General features: G+C 44.3%; 1 pseudogene; it reads left to right on the forward strand.

Moving 5' to 3' along the window:
- Window positions 1–435: 435 nt before the first annotated feature.
- Window positions 436–6,277, forward strand: LOC141041978 (uncharacterized; annotated as a pseudogene).
- The last annotated feature ends 4,118 nt before the right edge of the window (window positions 6,278–10,395 follow it).

The raw sequence follows: 10,395 nt of genomic DNA on the forward strand, positions 1-10,395 counted from the left end.
GTCCTGTCTCCGCCACTGACGATCCCCATCAATTTTTTCTCCTCTTAACCGGATACTTTTTTTTTGCATGGGAATATGTTTCTCATTCACATCATAAAGATTAAAGTACAAGTCACATAAAGACCAACATGACAAAACAAAAAAGGCAGCAGAACGTCTCTAAGCTTGACACCAACACCCGTCACCTGCCTTCGACATCACCACAACCAAACGAATACTTTCTGATTAGAATTATATGACTTCCTTAGGCATTATGTCTGGACATATATACCGGAGACATTTGCGACGCAGATGCCCTTAAAATGGCCGGGGATTAAGTTCCAATGGTTTTTCTTTATTGATTGGACTTGCCCACTGCTTACTTGACTGAAGGCATGCGATTCTTCCTCACACGACCCACCACGAGACTCCTGCAGAGGCGCGCCAGCCACCGCAATGGCGCACCCACCGCCGCTTCTCTCTTCTCCACCGACCTCCGTCGCTTCGATCCAGGCCGAGTATCCGCAAAGCCGCTGCTCTGTCCTCAACCCAGCTCTGTCGCTCCGCTCGACACCGGGCATCTCTGCAGCGACGCTCCATGGCGAGATTGGTCGCCGCCCCCTCCGTGAAATTCACGGTCGGCGGCGTCGATGCCGACCACCACGACGGGGAATGTGGAACTGCGGCGGCTGGGCTGACGCCTCCCCTCGCCCCTCTCTCTCCGGCGGCTCCCACCGCACCGGAGGCGGCGGCGCGCCAGGACTAGTGGGCCAAGCGGAGGCCTTTCCAGCACCAGGCCCAATGCTGGTCGGGGCTTCTTAAGTCATGCCTTGGGCGTACCGGACAGGCCCAGGCCCAGGCCCAATGCTGCGAACTCGAGGTTGCCTACCGTCTCCTTTCAACGGCGAAAGCTTGCGCGGGCGTCATATATACAGCCTCCGCCTCAGCGTCTTCTTCCTCGCCCTCTTTTTCACCCTTCCCGGAGCGGAGAAGCTTGCGCAGGCATCATATACAGCCCCCGCCTCGTCCCCTTCCTCGGTCTGCTGAACCCTTCCTCGGTGTGCTGAACCCTTCCTGGAGCGGAGAAAGACCAGGTTTGTACATTACGATCTTGACGCATGATTTCTTGCGGGGTTTATCTGCGGAGCGCGTATCTTGTACAACATTACCGAATTTGGTTGAGTTCTGGGCATGGTGTTTCGTTCTTGATCATCCCCTCCCCTCCTGCGCTGCTCTTCTTCCCGGAGTAAGAAGACCTTTGGACGTTAAAATTCAGGAGTGCAGATGAATCTTTCCAACTTTCTTGGATTCACGAGTTCTTGCAGAGTTAATTGGTGTTGCATTTCGTACGACAGTACCGAATTTCGTGGGAATATGGTATGGTTTCTTGGTTAGAATGGTTCTTGGTCCTCCCGCCCGTGCTGCTCTGCTTCCCGGCCGGAGTTACAAGAGTTTCGGATATGCAGTAGGATTTAGGAGCACAAAAGCACGATCCCAAGTTCTCTTGGCTTGATGATTTGTTGCGAAGATAATTTTTGGAGTATATGGTACAGCAGTGCCGAGTTTAGTGGAATTTTGCATAAGGTTGCTTGGTTAGAATGGTTCTTGGTCCTCCCGCCCGTGCTGCTCTGCTTCCCGACCAGAGTTACAAGAGTTTTGGACATTAGAATTAGGGGCACAAAAAGCACATTCCCACGTTTTCTTGGCTTGATTATTTGTTGCGGGGTTAACTTGTGGAGTATATCAAATACAACGTACCAATTTTGGTTACCTTCTGGAGGCGATTTGGGGACTAGAATAGTTCGTGGTCATGAATATGTTACTTTCCTTCTTTCTGCTCCCGCCTGTGTGTACATTAACGCTTTAGGGGCACAGAAGCATGATTCTAGGTTTTCTTAGCTTGATGAGTTCTTGCGGGGCAAATGTGGATTAGCGTGCATCAGTACTGATTTTGATGGAATTTTGGAGGTTCTTGGCTAGAATGGTTCTTGGCTGTTACTTTACCCTATCTTTTCTGTTTGATGCCAGTTTATATGGTATAATATATGGAGTACGTTCTAGTGGCCTCTGGTTGGATTTTTGTTCTTCAGTTTTTTGAAGTGCAAAATGGGCAACGTGAAATTCTGGTCAATTCATGCCATTGTTTCTTACTATGGCACAGGAAACAGAAAATGGTTTCCGTGATATTAATTATTTTATGACACCAATTTATTATTTTTTAATTTTCCTTGATGTTCTCTGTGGCACAGGAAACAGAAAATGGTTTGGAGGTCTGACCAGCCTTGCCGCTTCTACATGATTGATGGATCTTGCAAGTATGGTTCAGACTGTTGGTTCTCTCATGGACTTGACTCATTTGGGAGGATAGAGATGCAAATCAGGGTACTTCTGCATATGATGGGTGGTCGCCCTGTTCCAGTAGTGGATTTGCCACGGAATTGCTCTGAGTTGCACATAAAGCTTCTGCAAGACGGATGGAATTGGAATCCTGATCACCTGCTGAGTTTGCTCTGCCGTCTTCATACGATTTATTTGATTCATGACAAGTTTTTTCTGTGGTCTCATTTCTAATATCTCTCTTTTAGTTGTCTGTTTTTTCACTTTAAATTAGCAATGAGACACATCTCTTTACCTTTCAGAAAAAAATTGAGACACGTCTCTTTTCTTTTTCTAGACGTTCTGATTTATAACCATTGATGTTTCAAAACAGCATTCAATGGTATGTAATCCTGTTGGAGGTTGCCCCACCAGCCTACAATCCAAATGTGATGGATTTCAATAGTGAAACTCGTATTTATATCACCTTCTCTGCTCAAAGTAGAGAAATATGCACTGAATCAAAGGTTCGTTCGTATTTCAGGTATCGTCTTGTAACTTAAGCGTTCAGGCCCTTTAAATAAAGATCCCAAGTGCTATGTCATTATGTTAATATTATTTATGATGTTTGCTCCAGCCATTTCGGGCCTGTCATGTCCGTGACTATTCCGCATGGAAGGTCATATGGTTTTGTGAGATTCATGCTCCCTGGGACAGTGAGGCTGCTTTTATCAAACTGGAATCCTGAGGTCCCTCACTTCATCTCCGGAGCAAGACTTCATGTGGACCGCTATATCCCCTATTATCTGTGGTAACGATTTAATACATGGTTGCTTTATTTTGCTTCCTTTTACGTTATCCTATCATACAGTGTAAACGTAGATCTATAATTTCTGTTAAAACAGTATCTCATGTGTGCTATTCGCACATACAGAATCTTTACTGTTAGCTATGGTGGAAATGTTGCATGACATTTTTCTAAGCTCTTATGACTTTCTTTATTTTTGGCATTTCTCAGACTAGTCAGTTGCTGATTGTTATCGACTTCTCTTTTGTTTGACTTTGTGGACTAGTCTCCTTTTCCAGCATCATTGTCCAGTTAGGATGTCAGTCCCAGAATTTGATTTCCAAGCTTTGTTGTTGTCATTTGCTTCCTAGTGACATGGCTACACATTAGGCTACTGATTTGAATTTTTGTTGTGTATTTAGGTGGCCTATACCATATTCTGTAAACATCACTAGCCTTTATTCTCTCTGTAAGCTGTTGGTTTGATTTTATGTTTCATTTAGGTTATGTTGGTTTCGTTTATTTTGTATTTTTGGGTACTTATAAAGTGTCCCTGTCGTTCATTAATTCAATTCATGGAATTAGTTTATTTTTGGAGCACTGATTTAGTTAGGCCGTACCTTACTCAATATATTTTTAAATGTTACAAGTTCAGAAATAAGGGACCTTGTTTTTTTGCATTTGTGAACTCTGAATGCTCAAGTCTGGAAATGATGCAAATACAGGAACCTTGCTGAGAATCATGGGCCGAATGGCCTGGATGGAGGGCCATGACATGTGCCAAATGCCCTGGGTGGAGTGCTAGGACAAGAACCAGGTGCGCCAGATGGAAACGCAGCACAACAAGATATGTGAGTTTTCCTTCTTTTTTACCTTCCTCAATGTATTTTAAACATTACAAGTTCAGGAATAAGGGACTTTTTTTGCATTTGTGAACTCTGCTCAAGTCTGGAAGTGTTGCAAATACAGGAACCCTGCTGGGAATCATGGGCTGAATGGCCCGGGTGGAGGGCTAGGACATGTGCCAAATGCCCCGGTTGCAGTGCCAGATGACGTGCTAGATGTGCTGGATGGAGACGGAGCAGAACAAGATATGTGAGTTTTCCTTCTTTTTTTACCTTACCCAATATATTTTAAATATTACAAGTTCAGGAACAAGGGACTTTTTTTGCAATTGCAAACTTTGAATGCTCAAGTCTGGAAGTGTTGCAAATACAGGAACCCTGGTGGGAATGGAGTGGCAGGACAAGTGCCAGGTGTTCCGGATGAACTGCCAGGTGTGCCGGATGGAGGCGCAGGACAACAAGATATGTGAGTTTTCCTATTTATGTCAACATTTTCAGCTACCATCTATCGACTTTTAGGATGCTTAATCGAGCTGTTATGCTACCTAGAATGGCTGACCTTATCATGGTTGCGACAAACCAAATTATGCTGAAATCGGAGCACTTCAGATGTTGCGTAGTATTTGACATTCTGTACTATTTTGAGTAGCAATGGCCATTGTTATTTCCCATTCCGATATCATTTTTGTTGCCTTTCCCCTGTTGGATAGTCTAGTAGTAGCAGATCTGAACCATGTGAGCTCTTTTGCAGGGACGAGATCGTTGCCGCTCTTCCAGATGTCGACTGTTTCTGCAAGGAGGTCTGACCTGACCAGCCAGTGGCGCAAGTATAAGTGGATTGGAACGGCGTTCCTCATTCAAATGTTGTCGATTCCCATTCGATACATATACACTCCAGACATAGATTGTTGATTAGATGAGTATACTAAAGACGCAGCAAACTTGAGTACACTATACTGATTACTGAAACGCTTCTGTGGTTTCCTCTCAGATAGATCATATAGACAAAAGGAAGTTTTTGTACATTGAAGCTCTTTCCTTGGTTGATTAGGTTTGGGGACAATCCCCCTGCTGTCATGACCTGCTGATGCATGATCTAAGAATCCTTGTAATTCTACTCTACACACTGAGTTTTTTTGGTAGTTAATAGCAAAACAGAAACAGTTTGTGTTTGCATATGACACCGAGACCTGTGCGTCTCTTTCGGGGAGAGTAATGAAGATATCTGAGTTTCAGTTAGTTCATTGGGCTTTGCTTACCTGTTTAGTTGTACATCATTGTTGTTTTTCTTCGAGAGAGTTGCATTACCCTGGTGATAGAAACAAGTGGTGATTATTTTGTAACAACCTGAGATTAGTACATGCCAGATTTTATTTTTTTGAATTGTTGCACATCATTTTTGAACTGCCTTGAGATTAGTACATGCCAGATTTTCTTTTTTTTGAAGTGGGACAATGCTAGAGCTAAAGCTTCCTTTAGTTGGCACCACCGGAAACAAAAGGCTGCCTTTTTTAGCTCCCAAGCCCCAAACCAAATAGTGCGTGCGAACTGACACGGCTGAAGCCGGCTAATTTCAGATGATCAAAACACACATGTGTATGTTTGTAAACATTTCGAAGAAGAATGTCGGGGTACATATTGTTGTATGTAGTATGAACATACAAAATTTGAGCCAATATATGTTGGGTGCTGCTACGCGGCCGGCGGATATTTTTAAAAGATTCACCGTCTCGCGAGTCGTCGGCTTTAATGGATTGAGCGACCGAGCGTCACTTTTTATCATTGCAAAACAGGCCGTGTTGCGGGAAATTTCTCAACACGGTTCATGTTGCAGAAATTTTTGCAAGATATTTTATTTTTGCAACGAAGGCCTTGTTTTAGTTTTTTTTGGCAACAGATGTCTTGTTGCAATTTAGTTTTTTTGTAAGAGAGGTCTCGTTGCAAATTTAATTTTCTGCAACATAGGTCTTGTTGCAGTTTTTGCAACAGAGACCTTGCTGTGAAAACTTATCGTAGTGGTCAGTAAGCAGCGACCATGTTGACCGAAAGAAAGAAAGAAAAGGATAGCTTGGTTAGGACATGCGCCGGCGAATGCTCGCGTGCGATCCGCCGATAAAAGCCAAGCGTTTTCCATATATATTTGTTATATAAAGAAAAGAAAAGAAAAGGTGCCAAACACACATATCTTGTCTTTTACATTACTGCAACACACGTGCTGCTGCGTGAAATTTTTCAGATTCATACATCCTCCTATAATCATCACACCGGCAAATTAGTAACGAAATATTGAAACTTGAAGATGGAAAAATTCGCTCAGAAGCAGACCCCAGCATTTCTCGTACATGTGGCTCCTCGTCGAATTCTACACTCGTTTTCTTCTTCCACTACTGCACCTGCTGAGATCCGTCGACGGTATAGTTTGTAAAAGTACGATTCCCATCGTAACCCTGTGAGAGACAGGGAGGACGTAGGCACAGTACTAGTACCATTACAGACAAATATCAACCGCATAATCTCCATCATTACAACCCTGAAGAAAAATTTACTATAGCCTACTACTATATGTCTGACACAGAAGTTGCACACTATATGGTCAAGCTGCAGTTTTGCTAGACTTAATATGTTGCTCGAAAGTTGCGGTTAACCGTAAGTAGAAGTCAAAGTAGCTACTCTTTAAGCAGTTAACAGAATGTTCGATCAGCCATTCCGGTGGATGCTGTTCTGTCAGATGAACCATCCATTTGTAGTTGATCCGGAGCTATCAGAAAGACTATACAAGATGTTTCACGAGGCAACAGTTGAACAGAGGGGTAACCAGGCCAGCAACCTAGGCCATTTCTTGGAAAATAGTAGGACGCGTATGAATTATCAAAAAATATGGATTGAGGAAAAAATATGGGCCTTATGGGTCAAGTGAAGGAACACACCAGCCCACAAGGGGCTGGTGCGGCCTAAGGGGAGGAGGAAAGGAAAGTGTGGAGTTGGACTCCCAGTTCCTTCCCTCCCCCCTTTTCCTTTCCCCCTTGTCCATACAAGGAAATGGGGGGCGCAGGAGGACAGGAGCCCTAGGGCCGACTGCCAGCCCCTAGGGGCGCGCCCTGGCTGCCCTGGCAGCCCCCCTCTCCCCTCCCACCTATATATACATGGGGAGGGGGCGCCATAAAAGGACACAACATTGTCTTAGCTATGTGCGGCGCCCCCGTCCATCGTTTACTCCCTCGATCATATATTCGTAGTGCTTAGGCGAAGCACTGCGGAGATCACATCACCATCATCGTCACCACGCCGTCGTGCTGCCGAAACTCATCTACTACCTCGCCGTCTTGCTGGATCAAGAAGGCGGAGTACGTCACCGAGCTGAACGTGTGCAGAACGCAGAGGTGCCATGCGTTCGGTACTAGAGCGTTTGGAGCGCGAAGAAAGTTCGACTACATCAACCGCGTTGTGAAACGCTTCCACTTATGGTCTACGAGGATACGTAGACACACTCTCCCCTCTCGTTGCTATGCATCTCCATGGATAGATCTTGCGTGTGCATATAATTTTTTTGTTTTCCATGCAACGTTTCCCAACAGTTTCAATCATCACCACCTACTTCTCTGGCCACAAATCAATCTCCTCGCTAGTGCGGCAAGGCCGGGAATGCCTCCTGCCGCTGATCTTTGCCAGTGTTGGCCGCAGATCCCCCATGGTCGACCTCCTGCTTCGGTGCTCACCGCCTCCGCCCACATCCTCAGGCGTGTTCGTGTTGATCTCCTGAGCCCGACGGCGCCGCTGGTTCGTTGGATTGGCGCCGGAACGCTTAACTCCGACGAGCTCTGCCGCCCTCTGATAACCCACAAGTATAGGGGATCACAACAGTTTTCGAGGGTAGAGTATTCAACCCAAATTTATATATTCGACACAAGGGGAGCCAAATAATATTTGCAAGTATTAGGAGCTGAGTTGTCAATTCAACCACACCTGGAGATTAATTATCTGCAGCAAAGTGATCAGTAGCACAGGATATGATAGATTTGATAGTAGTGTTAGCAGCAATAGTAACGGTAACAGTGATAGCAGTAATTTTGTAGCAAGTGCAACAGTAACGATAGAAGTGGTAACTTAGCAGAAACAATATAAGAGAAATTCGTGGGCATTGGATCGGTAATTTGTTGGATGATATTCATCATGTGACAATCATAACTTAGAGCGATACGGCACTAGCCCCAGTTCATAAATATAATGTAGGCATGTATTCCGTAAATAGTCATACGTGCTTATGGAAAGAACTTGCATAACATCTTTTGTCCTACCCTCCCGTGGCAGCGGGGTCCAATTGGAAATTAAGGGATATTAAAGCCGCCTTTTAATAGAGAACCAGAACAAAGCATTAACACACGGTGAATACATGAACTCCTCAAACTAGAGTCATCACCGAGAGTGGTCCCGACTATTGTCACTCCGGGGTTGCCGGATCATAACACGTAGTAGGTGACTATAACTTGCAAGATCGGATCTAGAACATGGATATAATGGTGATAACATAAACGGTTCAGATCTGAAATCATGGCATCCGGACACAAAGTGACAAGCATTAAGCATGGCAAAGTCATAGGAACATCAATCTCAGAACATAGTGGATACTAGGGATCAGGCCCTAACAAAACTAACTAGATTACATGATGAATCTCATCCAACTCCTCACCGACCAGTGAGCCTACGAAGAAATTACTCACTCCCGGTGGGGAGCATCATGGAATTGGCGATGGAGAAGGGTTGGTGATGACGAAGATCGAAGATCCCCCTCTCCGGAGCCCCAAACGGACTCCAGATCTGGCCTCCCGATGAAGTACAGGAGACGGCGGTGGCTCCGTCTCGTGGAACGTGATAATTCTTTCTTCCTGATTTTTTTTCTGGAAATATGTGATTTTATAGCATCGGTTTCAGGATCTGCGGGGCCACCAGGTGGGGACAACCCACCTGAGCGCGCCTGGATGGGGGGCGCCCTGGTGGGTTGTGCCCACCCAGGTGCCCCCCTCTGGTGGTTCTTGTCTCCAGAAATTCTGATATATTGCATAAAAAATCCTCGCAAAGTTTCGTTCCATTCCGAGAACTTTTATTTCTGCACAAAAACAACACCATGGTAGTTTTGCTGAAAACAGCGTCAGTCCGGGGTTAGTTTCATTAAAATCATGCAAATCAGAGTCCAAAACAAGAGGAAAAGCGTTAGGAAAAGTAGATACGTTGGAGACGTATCAACTCCCCCAAGCTTAAACCTTTGCTTGTCCTCAAGAAATTCAATTGATAAACTGAAAGTGAAAAAGAAAAACTTTTACGAACTCTTTTGCTCTTGTTTGCATGAATAAGCTTATATAGCACCCAGGTTTTCAGCCTACATTATAACTAACCATGCCAACAATAACTCTTAAAAATTATATTAACTCATATCAATGACATAATAAGCTAGCGAGTAATAATAAGATATCTCAAATAGCCGCACGTTATCAAACACAACCATGATATAATATGACAATAGTGGTATCTTGCTAGCCCTTTCTGAGACCGCAAAACATAAATGCAGAGCACCTCCAAAGTTCAAGCAGCGACTAAACATTGTAATTCATGGTAGAAAAGATCCAGCCATGATGCACCCAACATTAGCTACACACAATGCATCAGCATGACAGCAGTGCTCTCAGGTTCTGGTGTTTATTTTAGGAGGCGATGACACAACATAAAAGTAAATAGATAGTCCCTTCGCAGAGGAAAGCAGTGATTTGCAGCGGTGTCAGAGCTCAAAATTTTAAAACAGAGGTAAATGATATTTTGAGACATGCACCCTTCTTGTTTACTTCACGACCATCAGTTATTAATATCTACCATGCTAAGCACGCTAGTGGCGGTTCCCAAGCGATAAAGTAAAGGTTTTGACTCCGTTTGGAGTTTTTATTTGATTATTTGAAAGATCAATTCTTTTTGCAGTTTGGGACTGGGCATCCCTATTACTGCCCTTTTCTCGTGCGATGGTGAGTGCATAAACACTCATCCTGAGAATAACCCGCTTAGCATGGAAGATACCGACTACCTCATGTCGTTCCATGAACGATCCAGGCACACAAAGAGGATATTTATTTGAAGTTTTTAGAGATGGCACATGCATATTTACTTAGGACGGCAAGGTAATACCGCATATAGGTAGGTGTGGTGGACTCATCTGGAATAACTTGGGTTTAAGGTTTTTGATGCACAAGAAGAATTCCCACTTAGTACAGGCGAAGGCTAGCAAATAGGTTGAGAAGCGGCCAGCTAGAGAGCAACAATGATCATGAACATGCATTACGCATAAGTAACATTGGACACTAGCATGAGTAGGATATGAACACCATGAACATAAATATCATAGAGGCTATGTTGGTTTTGATTCAACTACATGCATGAACATGTGCCAAGTCAAGCCACTCGAACATTTAGAGGAGGATACCATAT

Source organism: Aegilops tauschii, chromosome 2 (genome assembly GCF_002575655.3).
Source record: "Aegilops tauschii subsp. strangulata cultivar AL8/78 chromosome 2, Aet v6.0, whole genome shotgun sequence".
NCBI classification, from domain to species: Eukaryota; Viridiplantae; Streptophyta; class Magnoliopsida; order Poales; family Poaceae; genus Aegilops; species Aegilops tauschii.